This window comes from Passer montanus, unplaced genomic scaffold, assembly GCF_014805655.1.
Source record: "Passer montanus isolate IOZ18808 unplaced genomic scaffold, ASM1480565v1 scaffold41, whole genome shotgun sequence".
In the NCBI taxonomy this organism is placed as follows: domain Eukaryota; kingdom Metazoa; phylum Chordata; class Aves; order Passeriformes; family Passeridae; genus Passer; species Passer montanus.
Window position 1 is genome coordinate 3,741,629 of NW_024368930.1, and position 20,170 is coordinate 3,761,798.

A 20,170-nucleotide genomic window follows, 5' to 3' on the forward strand; every position below is an offset into this window, starting at 1 on the left:
ATGGAGGAATGACAAAACATGGTACAAACACCCAAATAACCACTCAAACTGCTGAAAGCTGTTATAAATCCTGTTGCCAACACAGGGACAGGAAATCTGTCACACATCAACTGGGGAAATCTGGAACACAGTAAAACTCCAGCACTGACTCTGGGTTGTAGGTACGTGTGGCAGCTCCATATGACAATTACTTCTTTTCTCCATCTGTGCATTAGGTTTGAGTTGACATTTTTTCCCAATGGGGAGTGAAGGAAACCTGAATTAGATTTTTAATCTCCCATTGTTTCAAAACCCAGAAACTTCTGCTTGAGACGCCAGTAAGTTTTTAGAGGAGTTTGGCAGAAAGGAGGCCCAGGCTGATGAGGAACAGTTCACTAACAAATTATTATAATCAAAAAGGTTTATTTAGAGGCTTTCATGAGGAGCAATGGTTACTAAGAAGTGAAAATGAGGCATAAACCAGCACTTTTCTCCCCTGCATCACACTTTTAAGGCACTATTGCAGGCTCAGTGAATGGCTCTCAACCACAGGAGGCAACTCCAGGAGACAAACCAAGAGGGAAGAGCTGGAGACAGAGGGTTCACTTGTGCCACACCTCACAGTGAGTATTGCCATGACACCCCAAGCTGCCCCAGTCTGGCTCTCACGGCTCTGCTGCCCTGTCTCCAGGGGTGAGGGAGAGCCATCAGTGTCCCATCACTGAGGGAGCCTTCAGAGGTTCTCCTGGAGGATGCTCTGTCCCTGCTGGACCCACACCATCCCTGCAGTGCCCACAGCAAACCTGGGCTGTGCATTTCACCTTTAGCACAGGCAGGTGCCACGTTTCTTCCCAAGGTCCCTCTGCTCGTGCTTTCTATCCCCAAGCCAGGCAGAGAACTCGAGCAGAGCCCACAGGATGAGCCCAGAGTGCTCTCTGTGTGTTATCCACGGCCCCAGCCCAGGCTTGGCTCATGCCTGCTGCCACAGGGAGTGTGTGAAGCCTCTGGCTCCTTCAGGGTCTGCTTTAAACTAAGTACCTCCATGGCTTGCTGTTTTCCCACTGCTGTAGTGTTTCAATTACCTGTTCACAGTGAGAGGTTTAATCAGGACTCCTGTGAACCCCCATTACTTCTGGCCCCTGCTGTGCCCAAGCCAGTGGGAGTCCCAGCAGCACAAATGTTTATCTCTGCACAATCTTCATCTCTGTCTTTGTTTTGCCTCGTTTATAAAGATCTTACTTAAAAGCAAATGACACACAATCAGTAAAGGGGAAATTAATCAGGCTGGAACCAAAGTTCTGAAGCTGAGTTTTAAAGGAATCAAGAGACACTGATCACAGGCTGGTCCTACAGAAAGGGGATGTCAGCACGTCAGTGATAAAGTCTTTTTGTGTCAGACAGAAAGCTCTTCCCTGTCTGCTGTTTCCTCCACTCTGCTGAGCAATGGGATCCCCTGGGATCTTTGGGCTGCCACAGAAGGACTATGAGTTTTAATCAATTCTTCCTGTGCCAGTTTGGGGTCATTTTCTTCCCTCTGAAAGATCCATTTGTCCTGATTAAGGTTTTACAAGAAGTCACTCAAAGGACAGATAAATGACAAGAGATTTTATAAGTGAAGGGGAAACCACATGCTGAGAGGGTTATAATTAGTTCCTTCTATTAATGCCTTAGGTGTTGTTGTATTTCACAAGCCTAATAATTAAACACTTAGTAGCAGAGTGTTGGATTAGTGTTTAAAAAAACCCCACAGACCAAGGTGGAGGCTTCTCTCAAGGTTTTCTGAACAGACATCATAGCACGTGTGGTAGTGGCAAAGTTTCCCAACTGAGTCCAAAGGCCATGATCACCCTCAAAGAAACTGGAAACAGGTTTTTCCTTTTTTAACATGTGCTGATGCTGACAACTGAGAACAATGAGAGATTTCTACCATTCCAATGGCTTTCCTCTTCAGCCTGTAATAGCACTTGGACAGAAAACTGGTGCTTGGGGAAAATTGAGGGAAGGCACATGCAAAGCACAGTCGAGCAGGTGCAGAACATCCATCCCTTCCTTGTGCTGCTTCTGCTCTTTGCACTCCCATTATTCCATACTTTACAAAAGTGGTGAGAAGCCTTCACAATGGAAACATCTGCTGCTGTTAGAGAAATGTGGCTCATTGGCCTGGGCCTGCCCAGGACCCCTCCTTGGTGCCTGGAATTACAGAACTCTCAATACCTACTGTAATTACTAAATTCTATGCTGAATGCACAATCCTTAGGGACTGGACACTTCTCAAAAAACAAAAGACACTGGAAAAATGTGAATATTTGATATTTCAGATGCCCACTTTGTTTTCCTTAACACTTGTAGGAATCAGCTATTCCCAGTTACTCTGTGAGGTGTGAACTGTCTTAGGCACTGGACATTTCTCAAAAAACATTTCTCAAAAAACATTTTTCCCTGGAAAAATGGGAATATTTAGTATTTCAGATGCCCACTTTGTTTTCCTTAACACTTGTAGGAATCAGCTATTCCCAGTTACTCTGTGAGGTGTGAACTGAAACTCAAATTCACAAAGTATTTTTTACCCTGAAGGACAAATCCCACCATTTTCTCTGCTCTGCCTGTGCCACCTCTCCCACTGAGGATGCTGCAGGCAAACCCAGTTTGCAACAAAACCATTTAATTCTATGGAAAATGAAGCAAAATGAGGTTCCAGAGGACAGTGAAGGCCCTTCAGCCCTTTCCCCTGTCCCCTAGACAGGTGTAATTCACGAATATGAGACTTGGCAGGATGGAATGAATGAACAGAACAGCAAAGCTGAAATTTCCAGGAGCTCATACAACATCATCTGTTCTTTGTAGGTTCTTGTGCTGATTGCTTCAGAGAGGGGGAGTCCCACAGCACCATTATCTCCAGTAAAATATTTTGTGACACAGCTAACATCTGTTCCTTCTTTCTGATCATCCCCAAAAGATTAAATCCCAATCTTTTGAGCAAATGGAGCTCCCATTAGCAAAATATCAGTACAAAAAAGTAATTTTTTATTAAACAGAACTTAACTAAATAGATCAGTATTGTAGGGGCTGCAGTCACAAAGATCTTTTTGGTATAATCTACTGATTTTTATAACAGTTGAATATGATATGTTATTAATAATCCTGTAGTTTTGAATTGTTCTAAATTCTATGACATAAGAAAAAAATTGCTTCAGGGATTCAATTAGCAAATTATTTCAAGGCACTGATAATTATTAATGCTGCTCAATAGAGGCTGTGCCTGTGTGGAGACAGTTCTGTAATTACCCAGGAGATGGCATAAGCAGGCCAGTTATCAACCTCTCAGTACCAAGGAGTTACACCAAGGAAGGATTATTAATACCTCATTTGAAAACAAATCTGCTTACAAAGTGTATATTTTGATATGGTCAGTGAAAAGGAGGTTTTTTTCCTTAAGAAATAGCCCATTTCTCACCAGCATCACACAAAGAAAGGGTCACTTAATGGCTACACAGCAGTCTGAGGAAAAGGGATGTGAGGAGGCCAATATGCAAATCTTAAGCAGATATTGTTTTTTTCTCTTAAGCCATGTCCTTTATACAGAAAACTTTCTATTTTCTGCTGTTTTTTTATGAAGAAGAGACAGCAGCAATGACTGATAAGAAATATATCTGTATTGTTCTCTATCTACCTTATTCCATCCTGGTTGCTTTTCAAAGGGTTTTATTCAAAGAATTTCTAAAAGTATAGAGGACATGGTAGAATCCATTTAAACCAACAAATGGACACTTTCAGGCACAGAGAAGGAATTAATGTTTGCCTCTGGCCTTCAATATATAACTTTCTATATGTCCATTTTGCATGTTCTGGTAAATATTTCCACTATTCAAATCTATCAATCCCATAAACAGAATGGATGCTCTGCACACTGTGGTAATGGATACTTCAAAAAAGAAACAAAAATCTGAGATCAGCTTCCCTCTCTCCATTCAGTGTTTCAGAATGCCTAATTCATGGCTCAGGGAGACACTTGATAGTGTCAAACTGCAGCTCCTGATGACATAAATGTACTTGGGGTTAGTGTGAAATTTCCTGACTCGAAATCTGCTTCCTGTCACACTGAGGTTATTGTCCAGAAGTGAAATGCAATTAAACAAGAAACCCTGCCTTGGACCTGGGGTCAAACCCTGAATATGCAGATGCTGAGAGTGATCTCCATGCACTCTGCATTCTCTTTTTTTGCTCCCTAGGCATTTGCAAAGTGCCCCAGAGTGTCACAGTTGAAACCTCCCCTGTGAAAGGGCAGGAGCTGAGTTAGAGGAGTTATTGCAGCTCAGCTCAGCCATGCAGGGGGGTTTGTAAACAGCTGGTGAGGCAAGCACCACAGCTCTAAGTTCTGACTTAATTACGAAGAAGTGCTAAAGGCACCATGTCTAGGATTAAGGGGATGAGTATATTAATATAAAAGAGAAAATACTAAACTTGCCTATTTGTTTCAGAACTGTAGATTACCAGTTCATCATCTTTCCTGATCTCCATCAAACATCAGTGAATCTTATCCATGGATTGTGTGGGCAGGTGGCATCTTTTAGTCCTTGACAGAGCCTGAAAAAAGAGATTTTAGGGCTTAATTAGGGCTTCAAGATGCTTCTGCAAGAAAAGCAGTAACAGATAGAGCTACTGTTTGTGCTTTTGAATTTTTTGGACATATTTTGCGGGATATTTGTGAAGGGGTGGTTTGTTTTTTTATCCTGTAGTATTTTCTTCTTGCCCAGAATAGCTTCTACATAGCCAGAGATAGCAATCTCATCTTTAAAAGCATCCGTGTTTTTGTTTTCAGACATTTTGTTTAAAAACCATCAGCTGTAGCCAGGACTATCATAAACCCAAAAAATCTCAGTCCAGTACAGCTTGTCACCTTGCCAAGAATGCTGCTTAGATTAATACAAACACCACCAAACTACTTAATTGAATTGCATTTGGGAGAGATAAGGAAAAGAATACAAGGTGATTGTGGAAGCTGCACCAACAAATCTTGTAGAGAACATGTTACAGAATTTTATATGGAAAAAATAATAGCAAACATATTACAAGGCACTGGCACTCACAGTTGCTCCTAGCAGAAAGGCAGAATAAAGAAATGGCTTTTAGTGTAGAAACTGGAGTGTATCCTGGATCCTGCAAAGCTGCTGACACAGGCTGTAACTGATGGAAAACCAACAGAACCTGTCATCCCCATGTTTCAGTACTGACAGTGTAAAAGGCTTTTTTTTTTCATTTAGAAATTCATTTGAAAGCAGTAGTGACAAGTGAAGTCCTATTTCCATCTACAGTGGAAAGAATTTCCCATTCCTTTTTGTTATTTTCTTCTTTTTGTTATTTTAGGGAAAATCGGGGATGATTCTGGCAAAGCCAGAGTGATGGAATAAAGCAAAGGGAGAGGATGGGAGCCCACACTTTCCTTGGTCAGAGCATCCCTGACTGTGACCAGGACACTGATGCCAGCAGGACACAGTAGGAACCACGTCTTGATGAAGAGAGGATGTTTTGAAAAGTTTATATTCAGAAGGAGACACATGGAATTGGGAAAAAAACAAGCTTAACTTTCCCAATGATCTTGGAGGATGAGAAAGTCTGGACTGTAGAATCTGGGCAACTCCTTACTCAGAGATGCTCAGAAATCACAGCGGAAAGGAGTATCTCTTCAAATCCAAACTGGAATAAAGAAGGAAAAAGAGCTGTGGAGTGACTCAAGACTAAAGCTGGAGAGGTTTGATGTTAATTGTTAGCAGAGCCCTGTCACGGGCAGGATGTAACTGCAAAGACATCACTGCCTCGTGCAGGGAAGAGTAAAACTGCAGAATCCCTCTCCAGACACAGCACTGGCTCCTCCCAAGAAAATCAGGATCTCAGCTGCAGGAGGAAGTTTGTGTTTGCATCTTGTTCCAAGAGAACAGGAAAAGGTAACTGGAGCCTGCATCCATCACAGGAGCTGGGAAGCACTGCCAAGGCCAGTAATTAAGAAATTATTTCAGTTTTCTTGCTTGAAGATCCAGGTGGCTCCAAAGCAGAGAGAGAGAGCAAATACCACTGTGGTGTGATGGATAATGGGGAAGGTTTGGCTCAGACTGAACTGAAAACCTGAGCTAATGCTGCTGTATACACCTGGTCATGGTATTTAAAATAAAGTGCCTTCAGCATGAGGGGAAAATCAGGCAGGTTTGTGTTCCAGCAGGCTCACTGCTGATCCACAGCTCTGAAAATCACACTTTGTGAGACTCCTCTGTGACCCTGGGCAAGTGACATGCAGTCAGATTTTAATAAACTACTCAGCATCTGGAATTAGTGGAAATTAAGTGTCATAAATCTGTCTGTTACATCTCTCCAGCTGTGAAATGGGAACTGTCCTTCCTGTCTCAAAGAAATACTTCCAGAGATTGTGAAGTGTTTTGACAGGGAAGTAATAGGAAGTGTGCACGTATCCTAAACAGAAATATGAAGTTTCCTCAGATGATGCTGTGCTGATGTGCTGAATAAATATTGTCTTTAGTTTTTCGCAATGTTCAGGTTTATGAGCCAAATGAAAGCCAGGCATGGATGGTATTTTTAATGTGCTGAATAGATATTCATCAGGATATTCATCAGGATATGCATTTTTTAAGCTAAAGAGCCAATATTATTTATAGTCTGTGCTTTCATGTAGAGAAGCCAGTTATATGAGAAATGAGGAGGAAAAGTGACACCCTGCTATGAGGTTGCTGGGTATTTGCTAACAAGACCAAGATGAGGGTGAAACAATCCTGTGCTTGACTTGAATGGGGAGTGTGGGAGATGAAAAATCGAGGTTTATTTCAGTATCTTGTTGAACTCGGTAACTTTAGGAATTCAAATAGTTGGTGCAAGATACTTGGCAAACATCAGAGTGAGACATTCACAGAAACAGGTGAAAAATCCAAACACACACATCTACTGATTCAAAATCCCGAGATCTTTCAATGTAGGTGGTTTTAACATGGCACAGGAACATCATTATTGGAATTTTTATTTTTTTTTTAATGCTCAAGAAAAGCTTATGCAAAGCCAGTAGCAACAGTGTCTCTCCTTCCCCCAGGACAACTCAGGGTAAAATCCCAAGATCTTTCAATGTAGGTGGTTTTAACACGGCACAGGAACATCATTATTTGAATTTTTATTTTTTAATGCTCAAGAAAAGCTTATGCAAAGCCAGTAGCAACAGTGTCTCTCCTTCCCCCAGGACAACTCAGGGACTGTTTTCAGTTTGTGCTACTGTATGCATTCCATCATTATGTGCCTCTAAAAATGAAAAATAGGTCAAGAAATTGCAAGGTGAAGGAGTTAATACATAAACCATTATCATATTCAAGTGCCTTACAACTGAATACCTTCCATTTAATGACGAGGCAGTAGAGTCAGTGCAGCGTGGTGACATTAATCATTACAATACTGAAATTTTGTTACCATGGTGTGTCTTTTAAGAGGAAACTATTTTAAGATGTAAATTAACTTTGCCTTAGAATTTCCCTCCTCACACCCTCAGACAAGCAGTAATCACTGTTTGTGGGCATTGTGTTGCAAGAGCAGCTCAGAGATGTTATTAAATGCTCTCATCAGAGCTACATCCATCCTTGTTTTGGCCCCCTTGCAAAGCCTTCCCATTTCCCTGCTGTCTCTTTGCACTTTATAACAGCTATTTTAGCAGTCAGGGGATGTTATGCAGTGACAGCTATGAACTTTAATATCCTTTATCTAACATGAAGAATCATAAACCAGGCATTATTTCCCTCCCCATGGCCAGCCCGACTCTCAGGGCAGCAGGATGTGTCTCAGCCCTGTTTGTTCTCCAGACAAGTGAGATCCTTTGCAAAGGGACACGGCTTTTTGTGCACATGCAGATATTTACTATAACTTATTCCTCCAATATCTGCCTTTAAAGCCCACGAATCGAAGTGAATCTTCACCCAGCCCTGCAGATCCATCCACATCACACCCAACTCTTGGCTTTATGGCCTAAGGTGCAATTTAGGCTCTCCCAGCTGGACAGCAGCACTGAGATGTTGGACTGGGGTGATTTCTGGAACCAAACCAACTCCTGAGGGGAGAGAGCTGGGAATAAAGCCTTGGATCAGGCCCAGTCAGAGATGCTGAGGAAGCATTTCTGGTCTGGGCTGAAGGTCTGCTGAAAAGAAAAGATCTGGTCAGGGAACAGACCAGAGTAAAAAGGTTTTTTGGGTGTGAGAAGCTGGAGGAGGTGATGTTATCTTTTAGGCAGAAACTTCTGATTGTAAATCTGTATTAAAGTAATCATTCCCATATCCTGAATTTTCCATTGAGATACAGTTTGACATCCTGATTGTGACCACAAAACAGTCCCTGGAAGTCAGACTAGATTATTGTTATGGCTTTGAAGCAAATATTCTGTTACTGTAAAGGGCAACCATTTTGTGCTTCCTGAGCTGAAAAACTATTGTCAATAAGTTACGAATTCAGACTAGAGCCTGAGGGAGTCAGACACTCAAATGCCATTGAACTTCATAAACAGCTGAGTGCTTACATCCTTTAGGCTCCTAAATCCTTCCCTTAAATTACAAATCTGGTCTATAAACACAAAAATCTAATAGTTTGAAAGAAAGGTTTGCAATAAAGTATAGATCCAGCCTAAATCCTTTGTTCATGAGATGCTGATCAATATACATAACTCCAGTGTCAGCTCATCACTTGCAAAATCTTTTGACCTTGAACTGTTTTTACTTCATAATTTCACTTGCTTAATTTTTTGTGCCAACTATCTGAATAGAAGCTCTCTGAAGTAAGGAAAGTCATATTATTAATTCTGTGTCCACTGGCTCTAAGCAAGGTGGGCAAATCTGTATCTTTTTGCTTACAGGCAAATCCCTTTTGCAGAACAGTTGCAAAGTTTTCTGTGTAGTCATTTGAAGCAAATTTTCAGCCTCTAATCTCCTGCTGGAGTGAAATTCAAAGCACAACGGACTGAGTGGGATTCCTTTCTTGAATTTGTTTTGCTTTTAGTGGAACTTCAGCATTTCTGCCTTTTGACTGGAATCCCTTTGTCTTGTCCCACCCATCAGAGAGGTCATGCCTAGCTCCTTTTGGCACAGAGATGCCATTTTGCTGGGAAAAAAGGAGCTGCAAGCAGCACACTGTGCATTTGCATAACCTCTTTGGTAGCAGTTTGTCAAGAATCCCTCTCACTGTTATTTCTGTATTGTTCTCTGTCTCGCTGAGAGAACAGCGCAGTTTCTAAGGATGCAAAATGATAGCTCTGTCTGGTGTATGATAGAATATTAAATACATTATTAAATCCAGCTACTTCTGAGAGTGTTCTTCTAGTATCTGTCACTTAAGGGTTTGTTGATCTCCCAAAAAGCACATTTTCAGAGCACTGAGCACAAAGTTTCTCTTGGCAAGAAAATTTTGAGGTGCTTTTTCTCTTTTTCTTGCTTTGCTTAACTGAGATGATTATCAGACATGTAAACAGGTTTTATTTAGCTAAATATCAACACATTCAACTGCTTCACTATTTCTAGCTTCTGATCTTAATCAAGATTTGACCACAACATACCTCTGGAACCTTTAGCAAAATACCAAGTGCCTTTCAGATTCCCTGAACCTCTGTTTATTAAAGCACTTCCACGACCATGCAGGACAGCTGAGGGAATAACCACAGCTTAACCAAACATCCCTACACTTCCACATTTCAGTCTATTTTCTATTTTTTACCTATTCTGAGAGGCATTTTGCACATTTTAGGTCAGAACTGAGACGCTGTGCAGTGGTTGTGTCTGTTGAGGTGCATCCACGTTAAGGATGGAGTTCTGGCAGCTCCTGGGCTGTGGGTGCTCAGCAGGTGGCACTCGGTGTCTGGAGCAGACAGACAGACTGAAGGTGCCTCTCCAAGCAGGAACAGAAGGCAGAATGAGCCACTCAGGCTCTGTGAGCACTGACTGCAGATCAATGTAATCCGTGTCAGCCTGCAGCCCCCCTTTGGATCTCTATCCCTGCACACATCTCCCATGTGTCTGTCTCAAACTGGGAGTTAAAAAAGGGGAGCCAGAGGCTGTGAGGGGAGCCCTGGCTGAGCTGGGAGCAGGGCTTACATGCTTGTGAAGCCCACCAGACACGGGTGTCATCCACATGTCATTGCCCCAACACTGGGGCCATCCTCTGTTACTTCCCCCCATCAGAGACACTCCCCCCCATCAGAGACACAGCAGAATATAAAAGAATAAAAGCCCTTTGTTCCATCTAAAGTGGGTGCTGATAAGCAATCACCATCAAAAAGATGCTGCTGGAAACCTGGTGTGCAGACAACATTCAGCAGTCTGTAAACACTTCCCAGTTTCAACCACTTCAGATTTGAGATACAAATGCCCCTGTATCTTAGCAATTGTTGCCTGACAACTCCTAGATTGTTGGGAAAACATATGAGTCCAGCAACAAACTCCAGTTGCTCTCACTTAGCTTGACTTTCCAGGAACTTAATGGAAAAAATAAATTGTATTTTGTTTGATAGATTAGCTGATAAGTCTGGTGTGAAAGGGGTTGCATGTACTTGTTTTGTTCAAAGGCATGAGTGAAACTGATTTTAGAAATGTTACATACATAGGTAGATTAAATACAAGGTTATACACAAGGTTAGATTAAAAAAAATAAAAGAAAATAGAGGAAAAAAGAAAATTAAGATTAAATCACTAGGCATAGTTTGACTTAAGAGCAACGCACATGAAGATACGATATTTTTCTTTAATGTCTTAATGAAAATGTGGATTTCAAAAGGATTCAATTGCTCCATATATTGAAATTAGTAGGAGTTGAATTTCCCAAGCTGTAGCTGTGTTTCAGAATTCCACCAGAGCAGCTGGACCTGCAGCATCCTCGTCTTGTCATTAATGAGAATATTTGTCCTGCACTGGAAATACCAAGCCTAATACCAGGCAAACAAGCATCCTTTAAAATCCACACTAAACCTGGGAAAAATTACTCACGGTATTATTTGGCCACAGGAATTATTTTAACTTCTATTTTATACTGAGAAGTAAACAAGTGGTACAAACAAATGAGTTCTCAGGAAGCTCTGAAGCAATTTTCCCACTGGCCTGTGGGGCAGTCCTTGTGCTCCAGCCCGTGACAGCTGAGGAGGGACATGGATTGCTGGAGCTGCCTCCTCTCCCTGCTCCTCTCAGTATTTACACATGGATTTTGAAACTGAAAGGTGGAGCAAGGGTACAGATGGAGAAGGGGATGAGATGAAGGAGCTGCAGCCTGGCTGTGGCACAGCACTTCTGTTCCCCATGGAACATCATTCTCTGACATAAAAACAAACCACAAAAAAAGCCTCAAACCAAAACAGCTGCATTGGTAGATGGGGAAACAAATCCCATTTGGAAAATATACAAGTTCTGATGTTTTATACAAACCTGATTATACTGGCTGACATTATTGATGCTGACAGCAATTGTAAAGTGAATTTGGAGAGATTAAATGTATAGGAGCATTGTTTGTAATTTTTAATAATCCTCTTCTCTTAGATCCTGAAGAAAAGGAACATTATTGTTGTGGATGTATTAATGGAATCTGCCTGTCAAAATAATGAAATTGAAAAAGCTTTTATTTGGTATGTATATCATAGAAATGTTAGCATTATATATGTCCCTTGTGCCAAATGTATTACCACAGCAATAAGTGGAGAAGCATCAACAGGAATACAGTATATAATGATGCTTAAAAATCCCTCACATATTGACATTGCTATAAATCTAGCCAGGTCTAGGAGCCACATTCCCCCAAATAATTTGCAACCCTTTCGATTAGCATTTAACATTTATTGTTTCCTTCATTTTGAGTATTATTCTAATAGGAAACTACTAAAAGGTCTGGAATGCAAATCCAAAGCCTTTCATGTCAGGTGCAGCATTACAGAACCCATTTCCTCTCCTTAGCAAACCTGATCAAGTGAAATGTTATATATCCTACCCCTTTCCATCATGAGGCTGAGGCTTTCCATGAATGATTGGCCAACCAGATACAAGAAAAATTTCAGATGAAATCCAATTGAATAATTGCTAAATACTGTAGTCAGAAAAGTATGTAACATGCATCATAATGCTGAAGTTTTGTGGGAGCTGTGGGATTCTCTCTGTGTATTCACTGCCACCATAAACTCTGTGGCAGTCAATGAGGTTATGTTATTGCAGAAAAAAAAAGTAAAATAAATGCAGTCTTGGTAAAATACAGGCAGTAATTATTAGTTTGCTTCAACAAGTAAATTATCTCTGGATGTGAAATTCATGTTTTGGGAAAGTTGTTGAAAAAAATGAAGTCAGAGAAGAGGGACTAAAATGGCAGCAGATGTGAACAAAAGATCTGGACTGCTCTGCTTAAGCAAAGACAACACTGAGGGAGAAATGAGGACTACAAGATATTTCAAACATGTCACCATCAAATTGTTCTCCCTGTGTATAGAGACCAGGAAAACAAATGTAGCATTTCACCTTTATGAAGGGAAAATGAAAAGAGTCAGTTTTCTAATGTTGGTAAGGGATTAGATTGCCTTTGGATACAGTAGAATCCTCACTGAATAATTTAAAACATGTGGTAAGAATGGTAAAAATATTCCTGATAATCAAGAGGAGGATGGACTAGATAAAGGTACCCACACTGTCACCCACCTGTGATCTGCAAGGCCACTGCGAGTGGCTTAAAGGAAATGTGGAATCCCAGAGTGAAGAGGACTTTTTGATGTCCTTTAATGCAAAGATCTTTTTTTCGTGGATAGTAGACTTCATACTGGTGTAACTACAACATTACATACTGGAACACAGCCTCACTTAAAACACTGTACTGTAACACAGGTTTAAATGAATATTAGGAGTCAGAAATGTTTGTTAGGACAGGAAACTGGCAGTGGGGATTATTTTTTTTTTTATCTTTTGGAATGGATTTTTGAAGCAATGACTCAACTATTTTGTGTGGTTTTAGTATGCACACACATAAACTGGATCATATATCTGCAGGAAATTTGCATTCCTGAAGATGAAGGATTTTGTGTCAGTGTTAAACGGTGTGTGATGTACAACACCACCACCCCATCTCCAGAATTTATGCTCTACTTAGGGAGTCTATGATCAGAAAATTATAAACAATGTAGGAAGAAATTACTGTGTCAGCCCTTAATATCAGGTTAGAGAGTCAAAGTCAGTCTTGGTAAGGTAGGAGACACTTTTTTCTCATTCAGCTTATTTTTTCTCATCCACTTCTGAGAAAATGAAATCTAAAGTTGGTGCTGCAGCTGTAAATTGACAAGTTGAAAGTGCTGTGGAGCTGCAGCAGCAGCAGGAACGGGGAGGGAGCATCTCCTTGGTGGCAGAGGCTGCTTGGAAGGAGAACCTGTGCGAGGCACTTGGCAGCCTCTGCAGGTGGGGTTCTTCAGAGACGCTCCTGCTTTCCCTCCCTTCCAGGAATGATAAATTCCTGTCTCTCAAACTCAGCCCAGCTGTTTCCCCTCTTTTGCAATGACTCCAAGGGCTGGGGCCCTGCAGGCTCCGAGGGCTGGGCTGGCAGCACCGGCTCCTCCCGGTGCATGGTGCTGTCCTGAGGAGCTGGGAAGGGCTGTGCTGACTCTGCTTTCCCAGTGAGGAGAGCATGCACAGGGGAGTGCCAAAGCCTTCCATCCAATTAGTGAACATCCCTGCCTCTAGCAGCAGGGCTGAGCTGCAGCTGGTACCAGAGAGGGACACTCAGATGTCGCTTTGCCGCCCGTGTTCGCGTGCAGTGATTTGTTCTTGTATGTGTGAATATTTCAGAGATGCCTCAAACACTTGAAAGAGCCACTCTGCCCCAGCCTCACTCCAGCTGCTGGCAAGCATTAGGCTGCTTGTCGCCTCTTTGTTGAGCTGGCATTGCTGGGAGCAACACCCCTGGCAGGGCAGTGACTGACAGGAGATGCTGAAGGAGAGGCACTAACTGGGGGAAGCAGAGCAGCATCCCAGGGCTCACCGGGCAGCTCAGGGAGGAAAGGCACTTGGAAAGTGACCTGGAATGCTGCTGATGGGGAAAGGGCAAGGCAGGAGGGCTGAACAAGAGAGGAAGGACGTGCCTGTGTGAGTGTGTCACCCTGAGCAGCGGCACAAGGTCATGTTATCAAGCTTTTTGCCACGGAAGGAAATGATGTAACAATTCTTTTTGGATTAAAAAATGAGAATTACTGAGGTGCCTACAAGCATGAGAAACTTATCTGCATGCCCTGCCATCTGGAACATTGCCTCCCTTTCCATCCTGGGTGCTGTCACATTCTTCATACCATGGCTCAGTTCTTGCCAGAAAACCTTCTGATGGACCACTTCTTTCTTTCTTTCTTTCTCCCATCATGGACTACATTGCTTTCCTCATGGGAATACATTATCCAGATCTCTCTGGCAATTACAGCAGCAGCTAAAAAGCAGCCCAGAAGGTCCCTCTTCAAATCCAGTTGTGCCAGTTAAAAAAATGGACTCTTCATTGCCATGACAAATACAAAGCAAATTAAATAACACCATCACCTTGATCACCAAGATCAAGGCTTTAAGAATCTCTGTAAGAACTCATTGTAAACACAAACCTCAATGCTGGACACTGAACCCCTCATCTTCTCTCTGAATTCATTATGGAAACATGGGCAGGAAGGTTGTCCTTGCTGTGGGGAGAGAGATGCGTGGCACAGGAGAAACACTGTCACTCCCTGTGCTCACAACCTGATTTTCCTTACATGTGGACTAACCTCTCTTCCACAATATCACCATCATTTCTTTATTCACTTTAGATGGTAAATGCTTTTCAGCAGATATTACATCTTTGTATTTGCTAACAAGGTAGCAGGACAGATGGCACGCCTAAAGTGTACCAGGAGACATATGTTTTTGTGTAAGTGCTTGAGGGTTTTCAGTATGCAGGAATGTGTATTTATTTTTGTTAGTAGGACCTATATATCTGTATTGGTCAGCTGATGATCTGGCATGGCAATCTTGTCAATTATGAGAAAAAATTTCTGAATTCCAAATGTCTACCTGATCTTTAAAGGCTTAAATTAAAATTAATTCTGCTATTCAGCTACAGGAGGTTGATGTGGTGTTTGAGATCTTGTGTTAAAACTCAGAGCCATGTGATATGACTTAAAGAAAGGAAGATTCCTTTAAATAAAGACTCTGTATAGACAAGAGTGGAAGATATTTAGCCTTGCCAGTCAGGTTTCAAATACCTCATGGCAGCTGAAAAACATGCAGGGCAGAAATTCTGTGAAATGCATTTGTGGCTGTGGAATGGATTGCAAGAGAAGGGGAAAAAAAACCCAGACAAAACAAACCCACAACTTGCTTTTGGTTGGGGAAAAGATCAAAGGTATGGCAGTGCAATTGCTTTTGGAAATCTCTCCAGGAGCAGGATTTCATGCAGACACCTGCTGGTGCCTTCTGCTGCTCCCTGTGTTTGTGTGGCCTGTGCCAAGGAGATTTTGGGGAGCATCTGCAAAAATGTGCAAGTTGCTGATAGAACATTGCAGAAAGCGATAAGTTTTGTTATTTAATTCACACCAACCCTTTTATTTTTATGTATGGATCACGTTCCCCTGTGTACTCACAGCACATGTGAGGCTGAGCACTGGCAGAGCCTTGGAGTTCTCCTGCAGGACAAGGAAGGACTGGTTGTAGGGGTTTCTTCACATTGATTAAAACTGAACCAATGCCTTTCAAAATGGCCTCAATGATCTCTCAGCTCCAAGCTGGAATCACTGCATTTCTCAAAACATGAATCTGGGCTGGTTTGAGGTTCCTGTCTTCCAAGCAGAAAACAGAAGCATCTGTGAAAAATTTTACTTCCTTCTGACATTATGTGAAATATTTCACGTGGAGGACTTGCAGTTAAAAGTGGCAAAATTAATTTGTCTTCTTTTTTCCATGTGATTGGTTTATTCTACTACTGAAATAGTTTTAAACTACAAATGGTCAATAAGAAATAGATTTTTAATTATTCTTCATCAATGTCCCAATTTTGATTATTAAACTGTATTTTAAAGAAAATGTGGGATCTGGGAGCTATAAATTTTTCCACCTTCTGGATGAAATAGGGACACTGAAACAGGGACACTATGCATGAATACAAAAACTCTTTTAAATTATGAAACAAAAGCTGGCCACACAACCAAGCCTCCTTTTCATCTTCTTGTCAGTCCAGCTCAAGATGCAAATACCCTGAGTGAGTAATATATCCTTAGAGTGACAGCACTGGGCCATCACTCACTTGGAAAAGCCACACCAGCTGCAGCTCTGACAGAGGAGATGGAAGCTCTGCAGCTCTGCTGAAGACAAAGCAATGAAAACTCATCTGAAGTGCAGAGGGATGGACGTTCTCAGCAGTGTGAGGGGATCCAAGTCTTCATGTGGAGTGCTGGGAGAAGGTGTGGGAGGTGTCCAAGTGCCCCAGAAGGACACCAGGAGCTCGTGGTCTCTCTGGCCTAAGCACAGGAGGACTCTGCTACTCAAAGGTAGCACAGAGGAGAAAAAGGAACTTAATTAAATGAGTGGTCTCTAGTGCAATGTGTCAAGGTTCAGTAGGGGATACAAAATTGTACTTTTTGAAATACTATTTATTGTAAAAACACTGGGAGAACTAATGAACTTATCCATAGCTATGGGCTGCCACTAGCACCTATCTGATCACAGAACATGACACTGAGCACTCAGTCTGGTGCTCAAGGAGCCTCTTGCAGGAAGGATGGTGGATTTTTCCAGCTGCTCTTTGTTGGAAAGTTGTGACACAGCATCTCCCTGTAACAGAAATATCATTTTTGTCATGTGGTTTATGCCAGGCCTTTTGAAACATCCAGGGAGATTCATTCTTTGGTGACTGACACTCACAAAAGTTGTCAGGGCCTAAAGGAACCCTTCCAAACAGAAAAGAGCTGGGATTGTTCAGCAGGATCAGGCTCTGCTTGCCCCACAACCATTAGCACCTAACGCCTGATGCAGATATCATCAAAAGGTTGAAAGGCATTTGCAGCCACGCAGATTCCTTGTACACAACCTTGGCATCTCAGATATTTTGATATTTTGCTGGTTTTTTCTCTCTGAAAGGAGCATTACAGCTCTTCCAGCAATTTTAGAAGAATTACCTAAACAGCCACCTACAAACCTGTGACAACTTCCATTCCTTTAGCACAGGGCCAGCACAGCTCCTCTGTCTCTCACACTTTGGGGGTTTATAGCCCTTCTTTTCTGCCTCTGTGCCCCTCTGTCAGCCTGGTGCTCTCATTTCTCTTGCCCATCCTGAGCTCCTCACCAGAGCAGGCTGAGCAGAGCAGCTGCCTCTGCACAAGTCAGATTGATGCACATGATTACATGGACTGTTAACTTGGCTTTAAAAAAATTATTTACCTGCCAGCACTCACAGACACCTTCACAAACCACTTGCTGATGGCACTGGTGTTCACCTTGGGAAGGACAGGGAGGGAAGAGCAGGGTGTGACATCCTTAATGGATTGCCTGGAATTTGCTGCAGTGTCTGACTCATGTCATGTCTGAGAAATACAACTCCTCCAAGAGACCCAAAGATTTACTGAGGGAATAATGTCTGTATGTCTGGATTATTGAAGACATGACGTATCTCAATTTTATAGTGCTTCTCTCAGTTCCATGTTCAAAATACATTTTAAAAAGGTAGCAAAATATCTACTCTGGAGTACAAAACCACTTATGGCTCTGTTTTTCCACGCTTTGTAGGCTTGTTGAAAAAGGAAAATTTTGGCAATGATGGGAAACTTTATGTTATTATTTTATTCTGATCTGTCTGTGCACACTTGCATAAGTGGAAAAGAACTCTCAGAAAACTCAGCAAAGGGCATAGCTGAACACAGAAATTCTCCACTTTCACTAGAGAAAGTGCTGAGAAGTCTCCAAAATGGTTGCATTTTTCTCAGCCAAGACAGAATCCATTGCCTGGTATTGGTGTTGTTCCCTGAACTGGAACCACTTATTTGATTCCTTCCCTCCTGCTAATTTAATAAGAAATTCCTTCTTAGGGGATTTCTGTGGGCTTCATGACTATTGTTTATCCCAAATATTACATATTCCATCAGGAAGTAAAAATGAGCTTTAAATAATGAACTTCATCTTCTCCTTTTTTTGACCCTATGGACCAGACTGTGAAAGACTTCACACTTCTGAAACTGTGAAGACCCGAATTTTCTGGTGAAAATTGATGAATTCCCATTCACTTGACTAATATTAATTTGATTTACTTGACACTGTAAAAAGCCACAGAAACAAAATGATGAGTCTCAGTCTTTGAGAGAGTTGGTAGCCCTGGCTGTACTCTTGAAGTGGAAGTGTAATTACATGGCACTCACTTTGCATAATAAATAAATAAAGACATATAAATTAATAGATGCTCTGTAAGACAATGGAGGGAAGTGCAGCAGTGACCATCTCACAAACTTTGTTCTAATAAGTAACTTAACAGAAGCTCAAAGAAGTCACACCCTAAAATGGGAGCTTCTGCAGAGAACAGTTTCTCTGGAGTCTAACATTCTGAAAAGGTGGATTTGATGCTTTTCAAATGCACTCCATTTTTATCACTATTTTATTTTGATCTTTTAAGGTACAGCTCTATTTATGGAAACTTGCTGATATTCTAAAAATGGGATGTGTTCCTGTGCTATCTCAGATAAAATGTGCCATGTTGGAAGATGAATGTCTAGGATCTCTCTAAGAGAAAACAAACAAACAATTGTTTTGCCTTTTGAGAACAACATTTCTTTGTCACAAAGAGATTGAACTCTGGATCTTTTTAATCCCCATGAAGAATTTTGTGAATATTTGCAAGATGTCAAAAATAATTAGACAAAAACAGTTTCCCCATCTCTGGTATAAATAGTACATACATTGTAGAGATCAAAGGACTTCAGTTTCTCTCTTGTAAATATAAAAATGAAGGTTTCTTTGAAGAAAAAATAGGAAACAATGGTAAAGAAAAAAAGAATGCATCACATTCTTCTATTAGAGTAACTGCTGCTATTAAAACTGTGTCAGAAATAGGTCTGGATTAAAGGCAGCTGATCTCCAACAGAATGAAGAGCTGAGCTCCTGCAGTGCTACTCAGAGCTGCTGATTCTTAGCAAATATTTAGAATCACTCAAGATTTGTCCACTGATTCATTTGTTCAGGTTTAATGTCACACAATATTTTTTGAAATTGTGCTTGCCAATTTGAAGTATTTCAAAAGAAATTATTAAAATTGCAATTGTTAAAAAAGAATTATATGGTAACAAAGAGTATCTACCCCAAATGAAATAGAAAAAGGGGAAACTCTGCTTGTGCTGGCCTGTCTCCTGTTGGTCTGTCCTGCCACATCCCCCCGGCTGGCACAGGCACAGCAGCACAGACACAACCACACTTTACACCAACAGCATCACATCCCCCAGGATTTTCAGTTAAAAAGACAAAGAAAATCCAAGGGGAGGTAAAGGATCTGAAATCCCTTTTACACTCTCGCTTTTTCTGCTTTCTCTCCTTATCTCTTCCCTGGTCTATCAGTTTGCATTCATATTTTCCATTTAAATTTACCAAAATGTTGTTTCTCCTCACCAGGGCATGGCTGCTGCAAAACCTGACAGAACACCCAAGTCCTGTTCTCATAGATCAAGAAACTGGGTGAGACCACATGAAGAAATGATTAAGAAATGCAGATTTTGGACAGAAAAAGCCCTAACCAAACAGACTCAAACAATAACCACAGAGCATACCAAAGAAAATGCAGATGAGGTGAAAAATTATTAACAGACTCTGTTAGGGCTGGTTGCATGTGTCACATTTAGTGCACCTACCAATGGAAAAGAAAACCCACATCTTTTTCTGCCTCTGATCCATGTTCATATTTGTGGGAATCAAGGGGAAGTAGTCCTCTGCTTAAAGTTAAGCCAGGTACAAACCTAAATGTTTGCAGGAACAAGTCCTTGGACTTGACAGAATAAGCAGCTCTTCCTCCAGCTCATTCAAGTTCTCAGCCAGGCAACTTTTGGGTAACAATATTCATTATCAAAAATATCTTATGATAAAATATGGAGCTGCAGTGTCTTTCTGGCAGCTCTGCCGCTGCCATGCTCATGGTCACATCGGGCATTCTGTCTCTCTCCCATGTAAAGAAAACC